Source organism: Triturus cristatus, chromosome 1_1, assembly GCF_964204655.1.
Source record: "Triturus cristatus chromosome 1_1, aTriCri1.1, whole genome shotgun sequence".
Classification (NCBI taxonomy): domain Eukaryota; kingdom Metazoa; phylum Chordata; class Amphibia; order Caudata; family Salamandridae; genus Triturus; species Triturus cristatus.
The window spans coordinates 549,692,383-549,718,927 of record NC_140579.1 but is presented as its reverse complement, the minus strand read 5'-3'; the positions used below and the strand labels follow the sequence as shown (position 1 = coordinate 549,718,927).

The 26,545-nt window shown below is 47.1% G+C and overlaps 1 long non-coding RNA gene across 1 annotated transcript; it reads right to left on the bottom strand.

Annotated features, from left to right (window-relative positions):
• Nucleotides 1-3,839: 3,839 nt before the first annotated feature.
• On the bottom strand, nucleotides 3,840-25,818 carry LOC146870590 (uncharacterized). Its single transcript, XR_014959411.1, has 3 exons — nucleotides 25,627-25,818; nucleotides 25,455-25,518; nucleotides 3,840-4,717 (listed from the first exon to the last, which is right to left on the bottom strand). It is a non-coding gene; the product is annotated as an uncharacterized LOC146870590 (long non-coding RNA).
• Nucleotides 25,819-26,545: the final 727 nt, after the last annotated feature.

The window sequence follows — 26,545 nt, the reverse complement described above, 5'->3', positions numbered from 1 at the left end:
TAATAAAGTTTTGCTGTATTTCACCTCTTAGGCTCCTGCATCTCCACTTTGACAATCACTGGAATCCCCCGGCCCCCACAGAGCAGAGTCTGGGCTGCTGCACCCGGCAGTGTTTGCTATTTTTTTTTTTTAAACACAGGTAGGATGTCTGCAAGGTCCGCGGGCCGCCAAGGAGGGCTTGCCGGGCCGCTGGCGGCCCGTGGGCCGTACTATGAGTAACCCTGTCGTAGACAATGGAAAGTCAGTGCAGAATAGGAGGGGCATTTGAGGAAGACAGGGGACGATGAGAAGTTCTCGCAAACAAACACTGATTGAAAACAAGAGGGTCCTGAGGAAAATTTTAAAGACCACCCGGGATTTATTCCCCAAACTACACTTACATAACAGTATGAAATCCCTGGGTCTACACTATTTACTATTAAAGAATGTGTTCCCAACTACATGACAAATAAAGACAAACACAGATACCACCATGGAAAAAGTTGGGCATTTCCCTTTTTAGGACAAAATCCCTCACCAAAAGGTGACATGCTTCATCATAGGGACTCTCCTCTCAAAGGAAAAATCTAGTTCCTTTGAGGGCTACAACCCTCTCATTGAGAGGGGAGCTCAGGGATGTTTTGTAACAACGAGGATAAACTAAATCCTCATATGAAGAGCAATAAGATTGTTAAAGAGTGAGGGCGCAACGCAAAAAAAGTGAAAACAGTGAAACTAAAACTAGCTAGGAGGTGTCGATACTGGATTTATTCTAAGACACCAACTGTCAGGATTAAAACCAGAGCACCAGCGGTATGGATTTGTAACCGCTAAGGCGAAAAAGAAAGTTGGTCAACATGTTTCAGCCATAATACCCAAACGTGGGTTAGGCTTTCTTCAGGACCTCAAACAGGTGCTGCTGCGAACAAATAAATCAGTGCAACAAAAAAAGGATATATATGTTTTTTGGTATTTAACCTCAAACCTCTGTCCAGCAGTTATAGTATGGACGAGTGTACCTAAAAATAAAAAAATATAAAAATATAATAATAATAATAATAATAATAATAATAATACAAAATCAATAAGAATAATCAAATTACGCACTAATATATCATGTGGTACTGTGAAATTTAATTTTTAACAAATCTTACCCGCAACTGCTGGGTACTCAGACCCACCTCAGCCTGGCAGCCGCTCAGGAAGGGGGCACCGCTCTGAAAAACGGTGTACAATGCCATTAGCAAAAACATGTCCTCCCTAGTCTATGGCTACTCAAAATCCTATAGACTATCAATGAGGCATGAAAATCAGAGCAAAAAGTGAAAAACAAGGCGAAATCAAGGGACTTCATAAATAGTGAGACCGATTATCTCTGTTGGCCTATATCTATTGGTTTACTAAAAAATTAACAAACCAATAACCTAGTATCTTCATTAATCATAATGTTAGTGCCTAATTCTTGTGTAGAAGGAGTAAGTCCCAGGAAAACCTTTCTCACACTTCTCCCACACACAATAACTTAAGCACCTAAAGGCTTTAAAAGAGACCAACATACAACGAACAATGCAAACAGCGCTCTAAGATTTACCAAGCACCTGTTTTAACAAGACCCAGTAAAGAGTAGCAACCTAGTGATTTAAAATGGTCCTCTCAGAGCATCCACAACCCTCTGACAAAGAGGCAAAGAGAACAGAAGGGAACCACTAGGTGATAAAAAAAGGGGGGAAGAATTCCCAAGCCAGAAAAGGTATGTTAGCCCAATACAGTCAAACTCACCTCTCCGTCGGTACTCTGTGACAAATTGAGCCGGCGACCGGAGGTGAGTTGACTGCGAGACTGAGGCCGTATAAGTAGTGCTCTATGGTGTGATCAAATCGGCACCAGCTGTGCTCGATACGTCACTGCAGACTGATCTGCGTGATCGCGCCGATGAAAACACTGATCAGTTGTGCATGCGCAGTTGCCTTTCCCCTTCCAAAGTAAATATTCACAAAAACGCGCAATCGCGCTAATAATTTCAATGACAAACGGCACATGCGCAGTTGTGGAACCACTTCACAAAACTAAATTTTAAAGCGAAACATAATCATCTGTCGTTTGCCAAACCCCTAACACGTTATTTGTGCTAACATCATTTGTTTGCCAACGATCTCTAATTAATGACATTCTAATTCACACGTTTAGGCGAGATAAGTAATGCGCATGTGTGGATATACTGTCACTACCTCAACGCATCTACGCGGATCACTGTGTCAACATTCATCTCGCCCCAGGTTCAAAACCGCACAGGATAGACAGCATAACGGTGATAACTGAGCATGCAAAAAATGAGGAATAACCTCATGTTGTTAGCGTCTGCGTGACTATACTAATACAGAGAGTGTAGTCATCCACCTATAATAAGCGAAGACCTGTACCAACTAGTCACAGAAAGGGAAAACCCCTAAAAATGACAATTTAGCTCTCTTATTTACTGGAAAAATGAGAACAAACTATCCAGTATATCTCAACGACCAGCTGTCTCTGAGGCAGTAATCTAGAGACAAAAAACAGAAAAGTCTGGCATGTATAAAGTCTCTATTATAGAGAAACCCACGGAATCTCATCATTGAGACCTACCCTGTCACTTTTCAATTTATAGACCCACCATTGCTCGCGTTTAAATAAAAAAAAAGAGGTCACATCTGTGATATGAGGTGGAATATGTGGTTTTTCCAATACAGTCCATTTAAGGTCAGCAGGACTGTGTTGAGCTGACAAAAAATGATTGGTCAATTTAGTAGAGGTTTTCCTACACCTAATCGTGCTCTTGTGTTCAAGAATTCGTACCTTCACTTTACGTGTGGTCATGCCCACGTACCGCACATGGACAGGTAATCAGGTAAAGGAGGTTCTCACGATTACAGTTTGTATGTTGCGTCAATAGCCTGGTTTTAATCCTGGCAGTTGGTGTCTTAGAATAAATCCAGTATCGACACCTCCTAGCTAGTTTTAGTTTCACTGTTTTCACTTTTTTTGCGTTGCGCCCTCACTCTTTAACAATCTTATTGCTCTTCATATGAGGATTTAGTTTATCCTCGTTGTTACAAAACATCTCTGAGCTCCCCTCTCAATGAGAGGGTTGTAGCCCTCAAAGGAACTAGGTTTTTCCTTTGAGAGGAGAGTCCCTATGATGAAGCATGTCACCTTTTGGTGAGGGATTTTGTCCTAAAAAGGGACATGCCCAACTTTTTCCATGGTGGTATCTGTCTTTATTTGTCATGTAGTTGTGAACACATTCTTTAATAGAAAAATAGTGTAGACCCAGGGATTTCGTACTGTTATGTAAGACGAGGTTTTCAGAGGGGGGACAGGAGGAGAGAGAAGCGAATGACTTAGGAGAGGAGAACCATAATAGCTGTCCTCGTTTATCATTGTCTGAAGGGTCATTAATGGTTTCCTTGTCACTAGTATGCTTTTTAGGTTGTGATGCTGCGCTGCTATTTAAAACCCATTCCCTTATGACAGCAACCCAGAAAACCCCTACACCTATTTATTCATATAAACCTACGTTGGTGGGGCCCATGATACCGAATACACAAATGTACTCAGTTTTCTGGATTAATAATAAGTAGACGAGTTGCAGGACGAACCGGGTACCTTATTAAAAATGACAGAATATACATTATACACATTATATACATTAATCTTAGAAACTGTCGGTTTCAAACATCAAGGTACTCTGCTATTTGGTCGATGGACCAACTAGTAGAATGAGTTGATGATGATTAAGTCCAGCTCAATCACGATTAAAACCTTTAATACTTATTGATCATGTTTAATTTAAGAATCACAGACTCAATCGCAGAGTTAGCATATGATTTTATCAGAATTTATTGAATGAAAGTAAATAAGTAAAGTTTTATTAGACAAGTACATTTAACATTATCTGTAAGCATTTAAGTAAAATTAAAATAGAAACAGAAAATACTCATTACCCTTGGCCATAGGGCGATGAAGAGAAGGGTTCACCAGAGAGAAGAATGAACCGCAGATCACAGGATAGATCTCCCATTACTGACTGACTGTCCCTCTAACCTCCTCGGATGCAATCTCCTCCCGGGGCAACTCCCACGGCGGTCTTGTTCCTACTCCCCATCAAAGTTCGAAGTCCAAAATGACAGAGTCTCTCGTAGCATCAGGATAGAAAAATAAAGGAATGTCGAATCGGATCGGACCAAAACCTCAGGACCTTCAGCAGCTCTGGACTTCGGAACCCTCATAATGTAAACACAATTTAATTAAATTTATACTTTTTCCTCTAACTTGCTACACTCAAAATTAAAATGTTTAGGGGCTGAATTTATTCTAATTGGTCAATTGGAGGGGTGGTGATGGTCACCTCATCGCCCTCCATGTTCGAACCTGTTTGAAAACAATAAATGCATACAGTAGTTCTCGTGATCCACAGTGTCCAAGGGAAATTTAACTTGTTAATGAAATTTGTAACAAACTCCGATGGTCATCCTCTGTAGCTCAGTTCTCTCATCCGTTCCCATGCATACATGCTGAACTCTGGGCACCACTCACGTTTCAGGTCAGGCTGGCCTTGACATCGCTCACTCCTGGCATAGGCCGCATACACATGACTGGAGCATTCACTTTGCTCATGCGCGGGGCCATCTTTTTCGGCGCACGCAATCCCATCCCTCTCCGGCAACCATTTTCAGGCATGGCCTACCAGGCCCGAACAAAACTAATATAAGAACAAACACAACAGAAATTAGACATAGAAAATAAGCCTTTTTGTTTACCACCTGCCATTCTAATAACCTGTGTTACCTTGCAAAAGCGACATTTAAAGCCATTTTACTTACCATCTGCATTCTTTGCCACAGTATAATTCTACTACACAACAAAATCCATGTAATTTTACTCTATTTATTACGTAAATCACGAGACCTATGTTTATTTAATCCACACTTGTAAATAAATTAGATTTTGCAAAGCCAGTTAGTTTTCCCACATGTAGTGCCTAATAAAGGTGCATTTTGTTGATTAGTACATGCGTTCAGACAATTAGTATCATTAAAGTTATGAGGTCATTAATTTCAAAGGGGTCAAAAGATATTTTGTTTCCCCTGCTCCATCAGTTGCAGCCTACCAGACAGTTGCTAAAGACATCTTGGGGACAATCAGAATAGTGACTGTGAGAAGTTGGCCTGGCATATGCTGGTCACTAGTTATAGTGGCCACCTTGCACCAGTCCAATTCGACTCTTATGGTAGATAGGTTTAAGACAACCTTTTAAAGAAAGCTATCCTAGTGGTAGCTGTGGAGAGCAGCCTTCAGGCTAAGTCTCAGAGGAATGTAAAGCAGCGTGTTTAACCTTATAATCTCTTGAATTACCAAATGAAAGGACACCACACATGTATATATATCAAATATATATGTATTTATTTCTAGTCACACTCTACTAATCTCTTTATGAGATTAGAAGCCAGGAACACATTCAAATATCAACGTTTCACAATAAGTTAAGCACAAATATGGCTGGGGCCCTAGGGGCGTACCAGACCATATACTAAAAAAGAGGTTTAGGAAAGTCGACTTGCAGAATGACTAGGCCTAGGGCCTGTAGAATCGCTGAGGCTTCACTAATGCAGCAAAAGCAGGTAAGTAAAAGACCCACGGGAGACGCGTGCAGTGTGGGAACACAGCCGCGGGTTCCCTATTGGTTACAATAGAGCAAGTCGCGGTTAGATTTTTAAAGTTTTAGGGTACTTCGAGGAAGTCTACAAGCAAGCCACTTACAAGGTAAGTAATTTGAGGGCCAACACACACTAGGGCACCGGAGTGCATGAGTTACCTCACCCAGGGAAGCCGGGTGCATAGGTGTCTTTTGGTGTCGGGTCACGTCTCTGTTTTCTATGGAGACCAAAAAAGATCTGCTGCTTGCGGCGACTGAAGAAGTGTCCGGTGGCATCCAAGGCTGGATTCGAGATGTAGAAGACCTGAAAATTGAAGGGACAGTGTTCACAGTCACTTGCCAGTGACCCGGGGCCAGGAAGATGGATGCCCACGGATGTTGGGTGTTTTCAGGTGATCAAGGATGGTTTGACTCTTCACTCACAAGGTCCAAGAGAGATCGACGATGACCAGCAGCTGGATTCGGAGTGTTCCACGAGGTCTGCAGCTGACTGCGGTGTCGGCAACCGGATTGGAGCCAACAAGCCTTGGCAATAGCAAGTCTTGTGAAACGTGAATTTAGTCAATGGTGCAGACCAGCAAGGTCTGAGGGACTCACCCAGTGAGGGTGAGTGAGGGTAGGCCTGGAGCAGCCATTGGAGCCCTTTGAGTTGATAAGAAAGTCATCGGGGGACCCACAAGCCAACGGGCAAGGGATCGCAAAGATGCCTCTTGAGAAAATGCTTCACAGGAGCCCACAGTCACTCGGGATGGGGGTAGGCCTCCGATTTTTGCTGCAAAACCTGCTGGAGGCTTGGACCATAACTGGTCCAAAGCACAAGTTTGTAGAACGTAGAGAAAAGGTTGCACTCGACAATAGTGCACGGTTCCCAGGTATTGCGGTCCCTCGTCACTCGTGGGGTCCACTCGCCTCAGCTCTGCTGGGGACTCACAATGGCCGTCGAGAAGTCAGGAAATCCACCCCCGGGGCTGCAGGGCCTTCGGACTCTGGCGGGAGCGGGAAAGTTTGCGACCGTTGATTCAAGTTTTGGTGCCTGCCAAGAAGGGGAGTCACCCCTTGACTCCAAGGGAGATTCTTCCGTCTTCCAAAGGTAGTGGAACGTCAAAGGACCAGGATTCTTATTGTAAACCGTCATCCAGGGTTATCTAACTTGCAATGGCAAGGTGTACCTATCTTATAGTAAAAGAAAGGGAGGGACTAGCTCTGTGACCACTCCTCTAGGAGGGTCACGGGGTTGGGTGGTTACACCGACTTTCCTTTGTCCAGTTTCGCACCAGAGCAGGGACTGGTAGCCCCTGAACCGGTTTGAGCTGGCATATGCACAGAGGAGCCTACTGCTCCCCCAGTGCAGGACTTCAAAGCACTCTAGGAGTGCACCCACCCAGCTCTAATACACTAAATCCTGTCTGGAAGGTGGGGACACCTCCCTGTGACAGGATGCCTATTGTTGGGCATCCTCCACTGCGAGTTTCAGTCAGCAGCAGGAGGGCAGACCAGTGTCTGTGCTGGTGGCATCCATTTTGTGATGCCAGGGCTCTTTCAGATTTCTACCGTGTTACCACAGTAGGTACATGTCATCCCCTCTAGAAGGGTGGGATCATACTCCCACACCAGTTACTGGTGTGGGGGTAGGAGTCCAAGATGTTTGACACGAAACACGACATGTTTTGATGCAGTCATTCCAAAGTTAGCATTAACCGGGAGGTTATAATGCACTTAAGGGTATATGGTTTAACCGCATCCACAAACAGCCACAGGGAATAGACCCTGCCAGCTGCAGAGGGGCCCTGCTCAGGCAGAGGCACCCCCTCACATTGTAAACCAAGCACCCTGTGTGAGAAAGTGCCATCTTTCTTGCATGGTATGCCCCCACTTTTTGCTAAATTGCTGAATGAACTTCGATTGAGTGTACCCTGGGTTCCTGCCAATCAGGTGCCCAGGGCCTATGTTCCTTCCTTAAACCACACACACTCCAAATTGGCAAACCCTAGCCACATGTCAGCCCCTAGTAAATGGTACCCTAGGTACCCAGGGCCTTGTGGCCAGGGAAGGCCTCTAAGGGCTGCAGCACTCATTGTGCCACCCTCAGAGGCCCTGTACCCTAACACACACACTGCCCTTGCAGGCTGAGTGTCTGGGTGCAGGACAAAACAAAGAGTCGACATGGCACACATTACTGTGTACCATGCCCATCACCTACACTGCCAAGGCATATGTCAGCCACCCCTCTAGCTGGGTGCATAACGCCTATGGTGTGGGCACAGGAGCAGGAGCCCTGTGCCCCTACAGTACCCGGGTCCATTCCTGGGCACTGTACGTGCAGTGCTGTCATTTAAGAGTACATGGTGCTGAGAGCTTGTCAAACACGAGCTCCACAGCACCATATTGGCACCACTGAAGCCTGGGAAGTTTGGTATCAAACTTCTCAGCACATTGAACCCACACTGATGCCAGTGTAGGATTTAATGTACTAAGCACCCCAGAGGGCATCTTAGAGATGCCCCCTTACAGCTAATTTACAATCCACGTCTGCTCTGAGGCTGCCCAGGCTGCCACACAGCAGACACGTTGCTGGACCCCTGGGTGGGAGAGCCCCTGCTCTCCCGGGCCTGCAACAATGCACATCCTGGGTGAGGTGAGAAATCTCCTCCCCCAGGATGAGCAAAGGGAAGCTTCAAAGGCAGGCCGCCATTTGGAGTTTCCCCAGGCCACTGCAACCCCCCACTCTGGCGGGAAGCTGGGCCGGAAACCCCATACAAGGACAGGGGATGTGCCAGCCTGCCCACCCCACCCCTCAGGTGGGGGAGGCGAGGTGAAGCACATCTCCGGGCTCTCGCCATCTTGAAGATGGGAGGCCCTACCCTATCAGGATTAGGCTACTGCCCCCCTCCCACAGGAGAGAGGCAGGATAGGGGGTGTACCCACCCCAGGACAAGGACCCATTGGTCCCTGGCCTTCACCTACCTGTAACGCTCCTAAATCTAGTATTTAGGGGCACCCTGAACCTTCCTTCCTTAGATTCCAGATAGAAAACTACAAGAAGAGCAAGAAGAACAAGGACCTGCCCTGCAGCTGCTAAAAAGAGAAGAAGACACCAACTGCTTTGGCCCCAGCCCTACCGGCCTGTCGACTCTCGAACCTGCACCAGCGCGGCATCTCTCGTGGCCAGCAACCTCACCAACCCCGGAGGACCTGGCTACCTTTTAGCTCTAAGCCCCTGGGACTCCCACGAGTAGAGGCTCTACTCAAGAAACCTATTTGCTATCCCTGGCACCAGCCCGGGACCGCGGACCCAACACACTCTGCACCAGCCAAGCCTGGCCAGTGCCGGAGTGGACAAAGACCCTGAGGACGACCCCACGGCGACTGTGACCCGGAGTCCGGCACCCAAGGACCCCCCTCGACATCCCGGAAGAAGCCTGCAGCCTCAGAACCAAGTGCCACCCCAGCCGCGATCAACCAGAGGGTAAGATTCCCGACGTCAAAAGGCACCCCTGCACCCGGCGCCCTGCGGCCCCCTGTGCCCAATCCCGGGGTACCAACCTAACCTACAACTACCCAACTTACCTCTCGAAGTGGTGGTGGCACCTGAAACATCCTCGTCCCCGAGCCTGCAGCCTGTTTCCAAACCGGAACATTCCCATTGATTTCCATTGAGCGCCCGAAGGCTCAAAAGCACCCTGCACCCAGCCGCCCGAGTGGCCCTGGCAGTGCCCTCTCTACACTAACCTACTTCCCCACTTGCCCTGAGTAAGTGACCAGGAGCCCAGCTCCCACAGCCGCGTGGCTTGCCAGACAGCAGCCACCAACCAAGGCCCCCCTATCCCTCATAGGATAACATTGGGCCTAACTCTCTCTGCACCCGGCCGTCCTGAAACCGCTGAGGGTGAACCAACTGTACCTACCTGACACTGGGGGACCCCTGAGTCCATGCCCGGAATTTCAACTCTGCCAGTCGAGTACTTACCCTTAAACCGCTAACTTCATTTTCCTCATAGGGTAACATTGACTGGCTTTTTCTTCAAAAATCTTCGAAGTGTGAACTTTTCAAAACTGCAAAAATTCACCAAAAATCAGCCAAGTGACAAAAACGAATTTACTCACCTGCTCCTAGGTGAGCTCCCAGTGCTGGATCTTGGTGCCCAGCCCTGACCCTGAAAAGTGTTCACAACTATACTTACCTCTAACTCATTTTTCTCCCATAGGAAACCATTGCCTGCTTTTCTGTGAAATTTCTTCTAAGTGTCTATTTTTGCAAAATTGAAATATTCTTTTAAAATCGTACCATTTCTGAAAACGAAATTACTTACCTGCTTTTGATAAGGACCCCAGTCCTGGGTCTAGGCACCCAGTCCTGGATTGCTAAAGTAACGATAAAGTACTCTACCTGCAATGTGAATTTCTTGCCATAGAGATCCATTGAATGTTTTCTTTGAAATATTTTCTAAGTGCTAACTTTTGAAATAGCTAAATATTATTTAAAAATCATTACAGTTATTAAGTCGACTTTCATCACTTGATTCTGAATACTGACCCAAGGCTGGTTCTAGGAGCCAGACCTGGAATTCCAAAAGTAATCTGAAAAGTAATTTATTACAAATAACCTGAATTTACCATTGAGCTCAATGCATTGTTATGTTTAGGAAATAGGATTGTTTATTGCAACCAACGGTGACTGTTTACACAAATTTATTGCTTAAGACAAAAGTATTTATATTCAACCTCTCATTCTGAGAAAGTATATTTTTACCCCCTTTGTGGTTCTAAAAATAAAACAAGCATATATTTTATGTATATAAACCATTGGCCTAGAGTTCAGTTATTGAGTGTGTGAAACCATTTGCTGACTGAGTGTGTACAATAAATGCTTTGCACTGTCCTCTGGTACTGCCTTACTGCTCGACCAAGCTACCACTTTTGAGAGTAAGGTCATACCTAACTTTGACCTCTATCAGCCTCTGGGGGACTGTGGACTCTGTACACCCTGTACCTATTAGGGAACAGTATATACAGAGCCACTTTCTCACATTGGTGGATCAGCGGTGGGATACAAACTTGCATTTGTTGGACTACTTGGTTACCATCTGATCACACGACAGAACTCTTAAAAATTGCCTTTAGAATTCTGATTGGTTTTTCCAAAATTACTAAAAGTCTTGCTAGGGCCTTGCTTAAGTCCCATTAGAATTTTAGAAAAATAAAAGTCACTATAGTCAGGGTAGAGGGTTAGAACTGTCAGGTTAGAATGTCTCAAACAAACCCAGCTATTAGTGATAATAATAACATGGACCTGGTGGAGGAGCTCGACCTCACACCTTACTTACACTTGTCTTTCAAGGAATTGAGGTCCTTATGTAAACTCAAAAATTTACAAATGGGTCAGCATCCAACCAAACAAGGGCTCCAGGAGCTCCTGGCTGAGTATGCTAAAGACCACCCATCTGAACATGGTGATGGCCAGTCAGATGAGGAAAGGGAAACAGGGGAGGTGGACAGCAACCTCCCCATACTATTCCCTAGGGAGGAGATGGCACCCATACCCTCCAACTCAAGACATAGCATCTGGGCACCTAGAGACCACACAGGTGGCTCTGGTCCCAGAGACGACACTGGGGGACCCCCCAGTGAAGAGGACAGCCTTGTGAGGCTGGTCAGAAGAATAGATCTAGAGTCCAGACTCCTGGCCCTAGAAAAGGAAAGGAGAGAGATGGGTTTAGCACCCATCAATGGTGGCAGCAATAATAAAAACAAGGATAGGGAGGAAACTTCTGACCCTAAAATCCCCAAAGGGATTGTCCCTAAATTTGAGGAAGGTGATGATATCACCAAATGGTTCACAGCCTTTGAGAGGGCTTGTGATATCAGGAAAGTAAAGAAACCTCTCTGGGGGGGCACTCCTGTGGGAACTGTTCTCTGGTAACTGCAGGGACAGGCTTCTGACTCTCTCTGGGCCAGAAGCAGGATCCTATGACCTCATGAAGAAAGCTCTGATTGAGGGATTTGGATTCACCACTGAGGAGTACAGAATTAGATTCAGGGGGGCTCACAAAACCCAGACCCAGTCCTGGATTGATTTTGTAGATTTCTCAGTGAAGACACTGGATGGTTGGTTAGCTGGACATGGTGTGCAGGATTTTACTGGATTGTACAATTTATTCATGAAGGAACATATTTTGAGTAACTGCACAAATGAAAAGTTGCATCAGCATTTGGTAGACCTAGGTCTAATTTCTCCCCAAGAATTGGGAAAGAAGGCGGACCACTGGGTCAAGATTAGGGTGACCAAGACAACCACTGGGGGTGACCAAAAGAAGGTGGTCACAAAACCTCCCCAGGGGAAAGGTGGTGAGAATCCCCAAGATAAAAAGTCTGAGTCTTCCAAAGGGCCCCAAAAACCTGTTCAGGTGGGTGGGACCCAAACTACTCCCTATGTGCCCCAACCATATAGGGGGAAGAACTTTGATCCCTTAAAGGCCTGGTGTAATACCTGTAAGAAGCAGGGACACCTAACTGTATCTTGCCCCCAAAACAAAGCCCCTAAGGCACCCAGTACAGCCACTCCTGGGGCAGCAAGTATACAAATGGGATCAGAGGTGTACCCTGAGCAAATCTGGGAACACACTGAAGCAAGTTTAGTCTCCTTGGGAGAAGTGGAGTTTGCCACTGTGGCTGTGTGGCCCCCCAACTTAAAGAAATACTTACAGTACCCCTGGGTAAATGGAACTAGGGTAGAAGCTCTGAGGGATACAGGTGCCAGTGTCACTATGGTGAAAGACACACTGGTTTCCCCTGAGCAATACTGGATTGGGAAGTCTTACCCAGTCACCAACGCTGACAGTGTCACCACTAGTCATCCCATGGCCATGGTAACATTAGGCTGGGGGGGGGGTTACTGGCCTGAAACAGGTAGTGGTCTCTCCAAAGTTGCCAGCTGCATGTCTGCTTGGAAATGATATGGAAACCTCAGCCTGGGCTGGGGTTGAGTTAAAGGCCCATGCAGCCATGCTGGGCATCCCTGAATTGGTGTGTGTGCAAACCAGAGCACAGAGCAAGAGGAAGGGTGAAAAAGTAGGTTTGGAGCCTGGAATAATGGCCCAACCAACCAAGAGGAAGGGCAAGAAGACTGGGGGACCAGCTTCTGTACAGCCAAACACTCAGAACCCCTCTCCCCCTGGAGAGGATGTAGATACCCCTGAGGGAACTGAGTCTATGGTGCTTGACCCTTACCAGGTTGAACTCTTGGGCCCAGGGGGACCCTCTAGGGAAGAGCTGTGCCAGGGTCAGCAAGACTGTCCCACTCTTGAAAGCCTGAGACAACAAGCTGCTTCAGAAGCCAGGGGAGATGTCAGTGGTACCCACAGAGCTTATTGGGAAGAGGGATTACTGTATGCTGAGGCAAGAGACCCCACTCCTGGAGCCACCAGGAGGGTGGTAGTGCCACAGAAGTACAGGGAGTTCCTCCTAACTTTGGCTCATGACATCCCCCTAGCTGGACATCTGGGGCAATCCAAAACTTGGGAAAGGTTAGTGAGTCACTTTTACTGGCCCCAGATGCACCAAAAAGTGAAGGAGTTTGTCAGCTCCTATGTTACCTGTCAGGCCAGTGGCAAGACAGGTGGCCACCCAAAGGCCCCCCTCATTCCACTACCAGTGGTGGGGGTCCCCTTTGAAAGGGTAGGTGTGGACATTGTGGGTCCACTTGAACCTCCCACAGCCTCAGGGAACAAATTCATTCTAGTAGTAGTGGATCATGCTACTAGGTACCCTGAAGCAATTCCACTTAGGACTACTACAGCTCCTGCAGTAGCCAAGGCCCTCCTGGGTGTCTTCACCAGGGTGGGTTTTCCTAAGGAGGTGGTTTCAGACAGAGGTTCCAACTTCATGTCTGCTTACCTAACACACATGTGGAAAGAGTGTGGGGTGCAGTACAAGTTTACTACACCCTACCACCCACAAACCAATGGCCTTGTTGAGAGGTTCAACAAGACATTGAAAGGTATGATCATGGGACTCCCTGAGAAACTCAAAAGGAGGTGGGATGTCCTGTTACCATGCTTGCTTTTCGCTTAAAGGGAAGTGCCACAGAAGGGAGTAGGTTTCTCACCCTTTGAACTTCTGTTTGGTCATCCTGTAAGGGGACCACTGTGTCTTGTAAAGGAGGGCTGGGAGAGGCCTCTTCAAGAACCCAAACAGGACATAGTGGACTATGTGCTTGGCCTAAGGTCCAGAATGGCTGAGTATATGGAAAAAGCATCCAAGAACCTTGAGGCCAGCCAGGAGCTCCAGAAGCACTGGTATGACCAAAAAGCTGCACTGGTTGAATTTCAACCAGGGCAACAGGTGTGGGTTTTGGAGCCAGTGGCACCAAGGGCTCTCCAAGACAAATGGAGTGGCCCTTACCCTATCCTAGAGAGAAAGAGTGAGGTCACCTATCTAGTTAACCTGGGCACTAGCAGGACACCCAAAAGGGTCATCCATGTGAACCGCCTTAAACTCTACAATGATAGGGCTGACATCACCATGCTGATGGTGACTGATGAAGAACAGGAAGCAGAGAGTGAGCCACTCCCTGACCTCCTATCCTACAGCCCAAAAGATGGGTCAGTAGATGGTGTGATTTTTTCAGACACCCTCTCTGCCCAACAGCAGACTGACTGCAAGCAAGTCTTGCAACAATATGCTAGCCTCTTTTCCCTGACCCCTGGTCTGACAAGCTGGTGTACCCATGATGTGGACACAGGTGACAGTGCACCTGTCAAGAACAAAATCTATCGACAGTCAGATCAAGTCAAGGAAAGCATCAAAGCTGAGGTCAGCAAGATGCTGGAGTTAGGGGTCATTGAGCCTTCAGAGAGCCCCTGGGCTAGCCCAGTGGTTCTGGTCCCCAAACCTCATCAACAGGGTGAAAAGAGAGAGATGAGGTTCTGTGTGGACTATAGAGGGCTCAACTCTGTCACCAAGACAGATGCTCACCCTATCCCAAGAGCAGATGAACTGATAGACAAATTGGGGGCTGCCAAATTTCTCAGTACCTTTGACTTAACTGCAGGGTACTGGCAGATTGGCATGGCCCCAGGAGCAAAAGAAAAGACAGCATTCTCCACCCCTGATGGGCATTACCAGTTTACTGTGATGCCCTTTGGGTTAAAGAATGCCCCTGCCACCTTCCAGAGGTTGGTGAACCATGTCCTGGCTGGGTTGGAGTCCTTTAGTGCAGCTTATCTTGATGATATTGCTGTCTTTAGCTCCACCTGGCAGGATCACCTGATCCACCTTGGGAAGGTTTTAGAGGCTCTGCAGAGTGCAGGTCTCACTATCAAGGCGTCCAAATGCCAGATAGGGCAGGGCACTGTGGTGTACTTGGGCCACCTTGTAGGTGGAGGCCAGGTACAGCCCTTACAACCCAAAATCCAGGCCATCATGGACTGGATAGCTCCAACAACCCAGACCCAAGTCAGGGCATTCCTTGGCTTGACTGGGTACTACAGGAGGTTTGTGAAGGGGTATGGGTCCATTGTGACCCCCCTCACAGAACTCACCTCCAAGAAAATGCCCAAGAAAGTTAACTGGACAGTTAGTTGTCAAAAGGCTTTTGACACCCTAAAAGAAGCAATGTGCTCAGCACCAATTCTAAAAGCTCCAGATTATGCCAAGCAGTTCATAGTGCAGACTGATGCCTCTGAGCTAGGGATAGGAGCGGTCCTATCCCAGACCAATGATGAAGGCCAAGACCAACCTGTTGCTTTTATAAGCAGAAGACTACTCCCTAGAGAGCAGCGTTGGAGTGCCATTGAGAGGGAGGCCTTTGCTGTGGTTTGGTCCCTGAAGAAGCTGAGGCCATACTTGTTTGGCACTCACTTCCTAGTTCAAACTGACCACAGACCTCTCAGATGGCTAATGCAGATGAAAGGGGAAAATCCAAAACTACTGAGGTGGTCCATCTCCCTACAGGGAATGGACTTTGAAGTGGAACACAGACCAGGGACTGCCCATGCCAATGCAGATGGACTTTCCAGGTTCTTCCACTTAGACAATGAAGACTCCATAGGACAAGGTTAGTCTCATCACCTTTCGTTTGGGGGGGGGGTTGTGTGAGAAAGTGCCATCTTTCTTGCATGGTATGCCCCCACTTTTTGCTAAATTGCTGAATGAACTTCGATTGAGTGTACCCTGGGTTCCTGCCAATCAGGTGCCCAGGGCCTATGTTCCTTCCTTAAACCACACAAACTCCAAATTGGCAAACCCTAGCCACATGTCAGCCCCTAGTAAATGGTACCCTAGGTACCCAGGGCCTTGTGGCCAGGGAAGGCCTCTAAGGGCTGCAGCACTCATTGTGCCACCCTCAGAGGCCCTGTACCCTTACACTCACACTGCCCTTGCAGGCTGAGTGTCTGGGTGCAGGACAAAACAAAGAGTCGACATGGCACACATTACTGTGTACCATGCCCATCACCTACACTGCCAAGGCATATGTCAGCCACCCCTCTAGCTGGGTGCATTACGCCTATGGTGTGGGCACAGGAGCAGGAGCCCTGTGCCCCTACAGTACCCGGGTCCATTCCTGGGCACTGTAAGTGCAGTGCTGTCATTTAAGAGTACATGGTGCTGAGAGCTTGTCAAACACGAGCTCCACAGCACCATATTGGCACCACTGAAGCCTGGGAAGTTTGGTATCAAACTTCTCAGCACATTGAACCCACACTGATGCCAGTGTAGGATTTAATGTACTAAGCACCCCAGAGGGCATCTTAGAGATGCCCCCTTACAGCTAACTTACAATCCACGTCTGCTCTGAGGCTGCCCAGGCTGCCACACAGCAGACACGTTGCTGGACCCCTGGGTGGGAGAGCCCCTGCTCTCCCGGGCCTGCAACAATGCACATCCTGGGTGAGGTGAGAAATCTCCTCCCCCAGGATGAGCAAAGGGAAGCTTCAAAGGCAGGCCGCCATTTGGAGTTTCCCCAGGCCACTGCAACCCCCCACTCTGGCGGGAAGCTGGGCCGGAAACCCCATACAAGGACAGGGGATGTGCCAGCCTGCCCACCCCACCCCTCAGGTGGGGGAGGCAGGTGAAGCTGGGAGGCCCTACCCTATCAGGATTAGGCTACTGCCCCCCTCCCACAGGAGAGAGGCAGGATAGGGGGTGTACCCACCCCAGGACAAGGACCCATTGGTCCCTGGCCTTCACCTACCTGTAACGCCCCTAAATCTAGTATTTAGGGGCACCCTGAACCTTCCTTCCTTAGATTCCAGATAGAAAACTACAAGAAGAGCAAGAAGAACAAGGACCTGCCCTGCAGCTGCTAAAAAGAGATGAAGACACCAACTGCTTTGGCCCCAGCCCTACCGGCCTGTCGACTCTCGAACCTGCACCAGCACGGCATCTCTCGTGGCCAGCAACCTCACCAACCCCGGAGGACCTGGCTACCTTTTAGCTCTAAGCCCCTGGGACTCCCACGAGTAGAGGCTCTACTCAAGAAACCTATTTGCTATCCCTGGCACCAGCCCGGGACCGCGGACCCAACACACTCTGCACCAGCCAAGCCTGGCCAGTGCCGGAGTGGACAAAGACCCTGAGGACGACCCCACGGCGACTGTGACCCGGAGTCCGGCACCCAAGGACCCCCCTCGACATCCCGGAAGAAGCCTGCAGCCTCAGAACCAAGTGCCACCCCAGCCGCGATCAACCAGAGGGTAAGATTCCCGACGTCAAAAGGCACCCCTGCACCCGGCGCCCTGCGGCCCCCTGTGCCCAATCCCGGGGTACCCACCTAACCTACAACTACCCAACTTACCTCTCGAAGTGGTGGTGGCACCTGAAACATCCTCGTCCCCGAGCCTGCAGCCTGTTTCCAAACCGGAACATTCCCATTGATTTCCATTGAGCGCCCGAAGGCTCAAAAGCACCCTGCACCCAGCCGCCCGAGTGGCCCTGGCAGTGCCCTCTCTACACTAACCTACTTCCCCCACTTGCCCTGAGTAAGTGACCAGGAGCCCAGCTCCCACAGCCGCGTGGCTTGCCAGACAGCAGCCACCAACCAAGGCCCCCCTATCCCTCATAGGATAACATTGGGCCTAACTCTCTCTGCACCCGGCCGTCCTGAAACCGCTGAGGGTGAACCAACTGTACCTACCTGACACTGGGGGACCCCTGAGTCCATGCCCGGAATTTCAACTCTGCCAGTCGAGTACTTACCCTTAAACCGCTAACTTCATTTTCCTCATAGGGTAACATTGACTGGCTTTTTCTTCAAAAATCTTCGAAGTGTGAACTTTTCAAAACTGCAAAAATTCACCAAAAATCAGCCAAGTGACAAAAACGAATTTACTCACCTGCTCCTAGGTGAGCTCCCAGTGCTGGATCTTGGTGCCCAGCCCTGACCCTGAAAAGTGTTCACAACTATACTTACCTCTAACTCATTTTTCTCCCATAGGAAACCATTGTCTGCTTTTCTGTGAAATTTCTTCTAAGTGTCTATTTTTGCAAAATTGAAATATTCTTTTAAAATCGTACCATTTCTGAAAACGAAATTACTTACCTGCTTTTGATAAGGACCCCAGTCCTGGGTCTAGGCACCCAGTCCTGGATTGCTAAAGTAACGATAAAGTACTCTACCTGCAATGTGAATTTCTTGCCATAGAGATCCATTGAATGTTTTCTTTGAAATATTTTCTAAGTGCTAACTTTTGAAATAGCTAAATATTATTTAAAAATCATTACAGTTATTAAGTCGACTTTCATCACTTGATTCTGAATACTGACCCAAGGCTGGTTCTAGGAGCCAGACCTGGAATTCCAAAAGTAATCTGAAAAGTAATTTATTACAAATAACCTGAATTTACCATTGAGCTCAATGCATTGTTATGTTTAGGAAATAGGATTGTTTATTGCAACCAACGGTGACTGTTTACACAAATTTATTGCTTAAGACAAAAGTATTTATATTCAACCTCTCATTCTGAGAAAGTATATTTTTACCCCCTTTGTGGTTCTAAAAATAAAACAAGCATATATTTTATATATATAAACCATTGGCCTAGAGTTCAGTTATTGAGTGTGTGAAACCATTTGCTGACTGAGTGTGTACAATAAATGCTTTGCACTGTCCTCTGGTACTGCCTTACTGCTCGACCAAGCTACCACTTTTGAGAGTAAGGTCATACCTAACTTTGACCTCTATCAGCCTCTGGGGGACTGTGGACTCTGTACACCCTGTACCTATTAGGGAACAGTATATACAGAGCCACTTTCTCACACCCTGCCCTCAGGATTGATAGGGCCTGCCATAGGGGTGACTGATAGGTTTATATGTGTGTGAGTGGTGAGATATAGGAACCTATACCTCTGTGAGGAGTGCTAACACTACCTCACCCAGGCTGCAGTAGCAGGCCTGAGGTGTCAGATTTAGTCTGCTTCCTAAGGGTGGCATAATACATGCTTCAGCCCCTGGTAGGCCTGTAAAAGTACCTATGCCCTTGGTACCTAAGGTATCATATACTAGGGGCTCATAAGGCACCACAGTAACCAATAACCAGTGCATCTAATATGCACTCCAAGTCATTTAGAGAGAACAGAGAGACTGAGGCCCTGATTAGCAGGAACCCAGCCTGACTATAGCCAGACACCAGTGTTAACATCAGGAAGAAAGTGGGGGCAACAGAAGTGCAGATCCTACTCTCCTACACAACCCCCCCCCAAACACAGGGACATTAAACTAACCTTGACCAGTTGAGTCTTTATGTTCTAAGTGGAAATACCTTGAGAGTCCATCTGCATTGGCATGTTGGGTCCCAGGTCTATGTTCTACTGAATAGTCCATCCCCTGTAGGGAAATGGACCACCTTAGCAATTTAGGATTTTCACCTTTCATCTGTTTGGGCCATAGGAGGGGCTTGTGGTCAGTCTGAACTATGAAGTGAGTGCCAAACAAGTATGGCCTTAGGTTCTTCAGGGCCCACACCACAGCAAAGGCCTCCCTCTCTATAGCTGACCAACGTTTCTCTCCAGGTGTCAGCCTTCTGCTTATAAAAGCTACTGGCTGGTCTTCACCTTCATCATTAAGTTGAGACAGTACAGCTCCCACACCCAGCTCTGAAGCATCTGTTTGGACAATGAACTTCTTTTTGTAGTCTGGACTCTGCAAGATGGGGGCAGTGCACATTGCCTGCTTGAGGTCATCAAATGCCTTTTGACAGCTAGCTGTCCACTGAACCTTCTTTGGCAAGTTCTTAGAGGTAAGGTCAGTTAAGGGGGTCACTATAGATCCATATCCCTTAACAAACCTCCTATAGTACCCAGTCAGGCCTACAAAGGCTCTAACCTGTGTCTGGGTTGTTGGAGCTACCCATTCCATTATGCTCTGGATTTTGCTCTGCAATGGTTGAACCTGGCCTCCACCTACAAGGAGGCCCAGGTACGCAACCTGTCTCTGCCCAATCTGGCACTTAGTGGCCTTGATAGTGAGGCCTGCTTTTTGCAGGGCCTCCAAAACATTTCTGAGGTGGACCAGGTGATCCTGCCAGGTGGAACTAAAGACAGCAATAGCATCTAGATCAGCTGAGCAATAAGTTTCCATACCAGTCAGAACTTTATTCACCAACCTCTGAAAAGTGGCAGATGCATTTTTCAAACCAAAGGGCATCACCACAAAGTGATAGTGCCCAAAAGGGGTTATAAATGCAGTTTTGTCCTTGGCATCATCAGCTAACTTGATTTGCCAGTAGCCAGCTGTTAGGTCAAATGTACTCCGATATTTGGCTGAGGCCAAAGTATCAATGAGCTCATCTGCCCTTGGAATTGGGTAGGCGTCAGTCCTGGTCACTGCATTGAGGCCTCTGTAGTCTACACAAAACCTCTCTTTCTTACCACCCTGGGTATGAGGTTTTGGCACAAGGACTACTGGACTAGCCCAAGGGCTATCTGAAGGCTCAATAACTCCTAATTCCAACATTTTCTGGACTTCAGTCCTGATACAGTCCCTGACATGGTCAGGTTGCCTGTAGATTTTACTCTTGACAGGCAGACTGTCTCTAGTGTCCACGTCATGGGTGCACCAGGAAGTCTGACTTGGGGTCAGGCTAAACATATGCCTGAACTGTTGCAGAACTTGTCTGCATTCAGTTTGCTGATGTTCAGTGAGGCTGCTTGCCAAAGCAACACCATCAACTGACCCATTATCAGGGTTCAGTGAGAGCAGGTCAGGGAGAGGGGCACTCTCCTCCTCCTGGTCCTCATCAGTTGCCATGAGCAAGCCCATGTCAGCCCTGTCCACATATGGCTTTAATCTGTTGACATGGAGCACCCTAAGTGGGCTCCTGGGAATTCCAAGATCCACCAAGTAGGTGACTTCTCCCTTTTTCTCAACAATTGTATGGGGCCACTCCATTTGTCCTGGAGAGCTGCTGGGGCCACAGGCTCCAACACCCACACCTTCTGGCCTGGCTGGTAAACAGTCAGGACAGCCTTTTGGACATGTCAAGCTTTTTGCAATTCTTGGCTAGCCTCAAGGTTGTTGGTGGCCTTCTTCATGTACTCTGCCATCCGGGAGCGGAGACCAAGTACATAGTCCATCACATTCTGTTTGGGAGGTAACTCCCATCCCTCCTTCACCAAACATAATGGACCCCTGACAGGGTGCCCAAACAAAAGTCCAAAAGGGCTGTAGCCAACCCCCTTCTGTGGGACCTCCCTGTATGCAAACAGAAGGCAGGGAAGTAAAAGATCCCATTTTCACCTAAGCTTTTCTGGGAGGCCTTTAATCATTCCCTTTAGGGATTTGTTGAATCTCTCAACTAACCCATTGCATTGTTGGTGATAGGGAGTAGTGAATTTGTAATTGACACCACACTCCTTCCACATTGCTTTCAGATACTCTGACATAAAGTTTGTAACTCTGTCAGATATAACCGCCTTAGGGAAATCCACTCTGGAGAAGACTCCAATGAGGGCTCTTGCCACCACAGGGGCTGTGGTGGTCCTGAGGGGAATTGCTTCTGGGTGCCTGGTGGCATGATCCACTACCACCGGGATAAACCTGTGCCCAGAGGCTGTTGGAGGGTCAAGGGGACCAACAATGTCAATCCCTACCCTTTCAAAGGGTACCCCCACCACAGGTAGTGGTATCAGGGGGGCCTTTGTTGTGCCACCTGACTTGTCACTGGCTTGGCAAGTGACACAGGAGCAACAAAACTCCTTGTTGTCCTCTGACATGTGTAGCCAATGAAAATGTGCAACAAGCCTGTCCCAGGTCTTGTTTTGGCCCAAGTGTCCTGCCAATGGGATATCATGTGCTAGGGTCAAGAGGAACCCCCTAAACTTCTGAGGTATTACCAACCTCCTGGTGGCTCCAGGGGTAGGATCTCTAGCCTCAGAATATAGGAGTCCCTCATCCCAATAAACCTTATTGGACCCACTAGCACTCCCAGCAGCCTCAGCAGCAGCCTGCTGTCTGAGGGGTTCAAGAGAGGGGCATCACTGTTGCTCCTTACTCAGATCTTCCCTGGAAGGTCCCCCTGCACCAAGAACTCAACCTGATCAGGCTCAAGTCCCTCTGGAGTAGTTCCTTCTTCAGGATCTGCTTCTCCTCCCTCAGGAGGGGAATCCAAGATCTGAGACAGAGGGGAAGGCACAGCCTTAACCCTACTGCTCCTCCTCTTGGGTAGCATCTGGTCCATAGTTTCAGGATCCAGAGCTGGTTCAGGTTTATGCATTTTGGCCTGTGACCTGGTCACATCAAATACCTCTGCAGGTATGCTCAACATCTCAGCATGAGTCCATAACTCTACTCCAGACCAGGCTGAAGTCTCCAGATCATTGCCCAATAGACATTCGACAGGGAGGTCTGCACTGACTACTAACTTTTTGAGGCCAGTTACCCCTCCCCAGGAGAAATTCACAACTGCCAGACTATGGTTGGTCCTGACATTGCTTGCATTGGTTACCTGGTACATTTCACCCAGGATGATCTGTGCAGGGTCCACTAGATCCTCTGCCACCATGGTGACACTAGCACCTGTGTCCCTGAATGCCAAAGCCTGTTTGCCATTTATTATAGGCTGCTGTTTGTACTATCCCAGATTACTGGGGCTCACTAGGAAGGACATATCAAGGTCTCCCTCACAAACTAGCAATGCCTGTGTGGTTTCTCTGACTAGGCCAGAGTCCACATCAGAACCCAAGGTCAACCCTATTACACCCTTATTCTGATTACCACCTCCACCAGTACTTGTACTAGGGGGAACAGTTGCCTTAGGGGCTTGAGTGGTGGTTTGGTCTTTGGACTTGGTACAATCAGACGTCCAGTGCCCTTTCTGTTTACAGAATTTGCACCGGGCTTCTTTTGGCATTTTCCCTTTGCATACTGTGAATCCCCACCAGATGCAGATTTTTGGGGCCCTTGTGAAGACTTATGGTCTTTTGCCTTATCCCCACCTTTCTCAGAGCCTTTACGATCTTGCTTCTTAGTGTCACCCCCTTGGTTCTGGGTTTTCTGCCTCACCCTGGTTCTGACCCATTTGTCTGCCTTCTTTCCCAATTCTTGGGGAGAGGTCAGATCAGAGTCCACCAGGTACTGATGCAACAACTGTGTTTGGCAATTATTAAGGATCTGTTCTCTCTTGATAATATTATACAATCCTTTAAAATCAGTAACTCTACTACCAACCAGCGAACCCTCCAGAGCCTTGGTTGCACAATCAACAAAGTCAGTCCAGTCCTGAGTCTGTGCTTTCTGGGTATCTCTGAACTTCAACCTGTACTGTTCAGTGGTTAAGACAAACACTTCTATCAGTGAACTCTTCAGGACTTCATAATCATGAGCATCCTCTTCTCTAACAGTGAGGAGCTTGTCTCTACCTTTATCAGAAAAGGAGAGCCACAAGATTGCTGCCCACTGTTTCTGGGGGACCTGCTGAACTTTACTGGCCCTCTCCATAGCAGTTATCCATTTGTGGATATCATCCCCACTCTGGTAGGGAGGAACAACCTTGGACAGGTTCCTATGCCTCTAGGGACACTGTTGCTGCCACCAGGGGGTTCTAACCCCTCTTTCTTAGAAGCTCTCTGGACCTCAAAGGCTTCTCTATCTAAGGCCAATTGCTTGGTTCTGAGGGCAAGCCTAGCTTCCTCATACTGGAGCACCTTGTACCTTCTTTCAGAGGAGGTTTCTCTATTAAAGTATGAGTTCCTCTGATGGTCAGATTCTCTGCCAGGGTGATATGAGTGGTTAGATTCCCTTGAAGGGGACCTAGGCCTCTCTTCACTTCTGTCAGCTCTCTTAGGGAGAATTCCTCTGTCCCTTGCAGACCCTTGTGGGTCTGGCCCTTCCATCACAGACTCCAGGTCATCTTGATTTTCATCATCTGACCCAGAGACTATGGCTGACCCACTCCCTGATCCAGATCCACTAGGTTCTAGAGCAGTTTCAGATCACCTGCTGTTAGCAAATTTATCAGGTGTTGTGTGAAGGGACTCTGTCCTAACCCCAGATGTCTTGCAACACACATGGCCTTCAAGTCAAAGAAGGTCATGTCCTTACACTGAGGTTGGGTGGACCCACTGGCTCCATCCCTTGAGGACATTCTAGTGTTGTGCAGTGTTGTACTACCTACTCTAGTTTGTGGCCGACTGATCCTAGCTTGAGCTGTAGCAAGGATGTGCTATCCCTTCACAAACAGCTCTAAGTTTAGTAGAACTTATTGATACTAAGCTTGACTTTATATGTACCTTTAGTACCTTAAGTGGTTTTCAGTTAGTAATTCAAATAGAGATTTTCTGGTAAAACAATGGCAAGCTGGAATCCCACACGCTGCCCACCAATGTGAGAAGTTGGCCTGGCATGTGCTGGTCACTAGTTAAAGTGAGAAAAAGATAAATCTGATAAACTTAAACTCTGAGGTGTGCAGGTTATCAACCAATTCAATCAGTTTTAACTTGAAGAAATTCCTAAAAAGTGTTGCTGCCCCTGTGAAGCCTGATGAGCCCCCGTCAGGTAATACAATAATCCAAGAATTCAAACAAGAACTGTTTGAACACATGGGCGCACTATTCACAAGCCCCAAAAACGGTGCTAAATGATTTATGTAATGTTTTTGTTCTAGAGAAACAATAATCTTGGAGCAATATTTTCACAAGAACAGTGATAATCCAAATGTTTTCCAAAAGTGAAATAAATCAATACATTCATATTATGAAATATCAATGATTTCCTAAGATTGAGCACCAAAAAATGCTAAAAGTAGCGCAGGACAAACACCGTTGGTTGAGAAAGTAAATCCATGAAGCAAAATGGTAACAGTTCAACACACTGCCTTCTTCTTTATTTCCTTATACAGTCTTTTCAATTCTTAATTGAGTTACACCAGCATCAATGACTTCCCAATGCATTTTGGTGCGAACACCTTCGTCAGGGGAACACTGCAAGAACATATATAACGTATATGACAATCCACATATTACTATGCATTTAAAAATACATTCTATGGATTCATTCACAAGAAAGTAATGTCAGGCCAAATCACCAGATTCCTTCAACAGAGAAACCAATGAGTCAGTTTCAAACAATGTGTTACTGTTGTGATACCATAAATCTTTAAAACCATGCATATTGACCAGTGCCACGTGAGAAGTGAATCAAAAAGAGATGCCCAGTGTGCTGGGTTTGGAAAAAACGGTGAAAATGCCCTTAGTGCAAACGAAATAAAATGAAGCACTACCACGTCGTTTACAGTTCAGTACAAATCACGCATGCCAAGTTGTCTCCCTTGCAAAACGCCGGGGGACTCACCTGTGTAAATACCAGATAACGCAGCTGTGAGGTTGCTGCGGTATGTAGATGAAGGTTGTCGATTCTATAAAAGGTGAAAAAGAAAACGAGTGGATATAACTAAGGCGATTCCACTTATACCATGATAGACAATATCCGACAACACCCAACTAGTGCCCATAGTGATATGCACCTGCTTTCATCAAAAGCGGCTGCTCAATAATCCTTTGCGTTCAATCCTGCTATAAATTCCTCGATAGCAACAATGCCAGTGCAAAAGACAAATAAAGGTGACGGTATTACCAAGACTGTGATCAGCGTCCAGATTGACAATACTGTGGCTCAAAACAAGCCCGACGATTGTGCATTTACCTCAAATCAAAGTGCGCATGTGGAAATACTTCCTTTCTCTTCCGAGATCGTGAACCCGAGACGCCTCAGTTTTTCAAATTTAACGTGTGCGCGAGTAGGTGCCAAACATAAAAACCGGACTCATTTATCGCAATAGGCCCTAGGGACTAGAAACAGAAAAGAGACAAACCAATCTCAGCAGCTAGTCCGTCTAATGTAAACAAAAAACGATAACAACTAATAAAGACTACCTCTGGCAAATGGCTTATAAGAAAAATATAGCCAAGCTTAACAGTGTTTTAATATGGAAATATAAATTGTTGAGAGACAAAGGGTGGAAAAAGTGTCAGTCATGTACCAGATTCGCGTGATGCTGTGATGGGAATGCACAAATAAAGAAAGTGAACGATATGCTGAAAGTGTGGTAATAAAAGCGTGTTTGTTAAAATGTGTGATAACCTCCCCTTTAAAAAAATGTAAAACCTGGAAGTCTCAATTTAACAATACTGACAATCTGCATGTTTTTAAAGGATTCATGCTCATTGAATTATCTGTCACATGTCAAAAGTAAACAACAAATATATATATGTAAAAGAAACATACAATTGCAGTTCGTAAACCCAACAGACAAAAAAATTGCTTTCATAAAAAACAAATAAGTTCAATTTTATCACTCAATCCCCAAGGACTCATTGTTTTAAGAAAACGTATCCAGAATGTTTCCCTTTGTGCCAAATGCCTGGCGGGATCAACATGCGGCA